Genomic DNA, 3,036 nt, shown 5'->3' with positions numbered 1-3,036 from the left:
TGGTTGTATTTTGTTACATGTCTTTTCAGCATCTAAGGAAATGATCATGTGATATTTTTTTCTTTGAGTTTGTTTATGTAGTGGATTACACTGATGGATTTTCATATGTTGAACCACACTTCATCCCTAGGTATGCTCTTTCAATACGTTGTTTAATTCACATTGCAAATGCTTTGTTGAAGATTTTTGCATCTGTGCTCATGGAGAAAATTAGTGTACAGTTTTCTTCTGTTGTTGCTTTACCTTTATCCAGTTTTGGTACCAGGGAAATAATAAATTTATAGAATGATTTGAAAGTGTCAGGCTGGAGAGATGGCTCAGCCGTTAAGAGAACGGACTGCTCTTTCAGAGGTCCTGAGTTCAATTCCAGCAACCACATGGTGGCTCACAACCATCTGGAATGAGATCTGACGCCCTCTTCTGGTGTGTCTGAAGCAACGGTGTAATCATATAAATAAAAAATAAGTCTTAAAAAAAAAAAGAAAGTGTCACTTCCCTTTCTAATTTATAGAATAGCTTGAGTGGCACTGGTATTCCTTCTTTAAAAGTCTGACAGAATTTTGTGAAACCATCAATCCCTGGATTTTTTTTTACTAGGATGCTTTTATTACTGCTTTAATAGTATTGCTTCTTATTTCTTATTTTTATCTGCTTAGGTTATTTAGATTCTTTTGCTCAGTGGTGATGTGGATATTAGTTGCTTTCCTCATTGCTATAATAAAACCCTTCACAAAAGCAACTGTAGGAAGGAAAGTTTTGATGTGGTTCATAGTTTGAAGATACAAGGTGCCATGAGAGAGGGAAGGCATGGGGTGTAAGGAGGGTGGTCACGTGATGTGGTGTACAGGCAGCAGGGGATGAATGCTGGAGCTCAGCTCTCCTTCTCTTTTCTTCTTCTTCATTCCAGGACACCAGCCCATAAGACAATCCCATTCACATTCAGAAAGGGTCTTCAATTTAGCCTTTCTGGAAATGCTCTCAGAGATAACCCCAGAGCTGTATCTCCTTAGTGAGTGTAAAATCCCATCAAAATGGTAATGAAGATTATTAACCTTCGCAAGTTCATAGGTGTCTGTGAACGTGTTTCTCCTAGACTTCCCAGTTTGTTAAAATGGAAGCCTTCAGGATGTTCCCCAGTGACCCTCTGGATTTCAGTGTGTTAATATCTCCTTTCTTGCCAGGCAGTGGTGGCACATGCCTTTAATCCCAGCACTTGGGAGGCAGAGGCAGGCAGATTTCTGAGGTCGAGGCCAGCCTGATTTACATGGTGAGTTCCAGGGCTACACAGAGAAACCCTGTCTCAAAACAAACAAACAAACAAACAAATCTCCTTTCTCATCTCTAGTTTTTTATTTTCATCCTCTCTCCTTTGGTTGAGAAGATAGCAGAGCCAAGGCCTCATTAATCTCAGATAACCCTTTGCTTCATGAATCCTTTGCCTTTTTCTTTAGCTTCTGCAGTGGTTTGTATAAGAAATGTCCCTCATAGTCTCAGGCACCTGAACTCTTGGTTCCCAGTTGATAGCACTGTTTGGGGAGGTTTATGGGGTGCTGACTTGCTGGAGGAGTGTGTCCCTGGAGCCGACTTTAAGATTATATAGTTTCAACGCCATTTCCAGTATGCTCTTCCTGCGAGCTTCCTGCGAGCTTCCTGCGAGCTTCCTGCTCCTTCTACCTTGTCTGCACTTGCTCTTATGCCCTCCTACTGTGGTTGACCCTCATCCCTCTGGAACCCTAAGCTTCCAAATAAATCCTTCCTTCTATGAATTGCCTTGGCCATGGTGTTTTATCACAGCAGCAGAACGGGAACTAATACCGTCTTGATTTCATTAATCTCTTTCCTAATCTTTATTATTTCTTTCTATCTTCTATTTTGAGTTCGGTCATAGCCTTTTTATGGCCAGTAATTCAATAATTCCCCAACTTTTTCCTCTCTCCCTAGAAATACAAAGTGCCTTGCCTACTTTTTTGATGCAACCAGCTGTATGCTTTCCAGCTGTGCACTTGAACTTAAGCTGGGGCCTTGAACATTCCCAGCACTAATAATAATATTTAAGTTGTTGCCCAAAACACTGAAAAGAATTAGACACAGACCTGGGCCAATTTCCTATAGTTTTTATATAAATCCCATACACTGAAAACCTTGCTACAGACATACCTAGGTAAAACACTTTGTATTGCTCTCTGCCATGAATATGCACTGCAGACCCCTCTGTATATAAGTTCTGATGATAGATGCAAGAGTGTCCAACCCAAGGGCTACATGAGGCCAAATATAGCTATGAATGCAACCCAACCAAAAATTGGAAACTTACTTACTTAAAACATGAACGCCTGTGTGTGTGTGTGTGTGTGTGTGTGTGTGTGTGTTCAGCTGTGTGGTTCTTGAGAGAGCAAACTTGTAGATTTGTAAATGACAATGTCATGTTGTAATGTCAAGGGAAAAAAAATCCCTCATAAGAATTCCCCAGCCTGTAGGTATGGATAAAATGAAACATCACGCCACAGCCCATACCACCTGAACTGCTTCTCCAACATTTTCTCTATCTCGGAAAAGGAAATCACCAACTCCTAGGTATTTCCCTGACCTTAGGAGACATCCCTGACCAATGGCTCCTTGACTTGTCGTCCCTGTCCCCATCACCAGGGAAAGACCTAGTGTTAGTGTTACCACAAAGGAGAGCAAGGACCTCTGTGCTGGGCAGACAAACACTCCCATGAGTAGGAAATCAGAGGAAGGTACAGTCCCTTCCTCTAATCAGGGACTCCTCAGCCTCTCCTGCCTCCCCTTGCCTGTGGTCCCTACCCTGGGGAAGGAGAGCAGGCAAGCTCAGCTCCCAGCACTGAAGCCTCCTTAGCTGTTGGTGCCTAAGGCCTTGGCAACTACTGCAGCAGCTAAAAGTCTGGTGGGGTTTACAAAAGCCTGATCTTGAATGGTAGGTATTTCCCAGGTCATACCCTCCTGGATCAAACAAAGCCACACAGAGAGCACTGTATCTATTGACACATTTGTAATATATATATATATATATATATA

This window comes from Mastomys coucha, unplaced genomic scaffold (assembly GCF_008632895.1).
Source record: "Mastomys coucha isolate ucsf_1 unplaced genomic scaffold, UCSF_Mcou_1 pScaffold5, whole genome shotgun sequence".
Lineage (NCBI taxonomy): Eukaryota > Metazoa > Chordata > Mammalia > Rodentia > Muridae > Mastomys > Mastomys coucha.
This window is presented reverse-complemented; position numbering follows the sequence as displayed.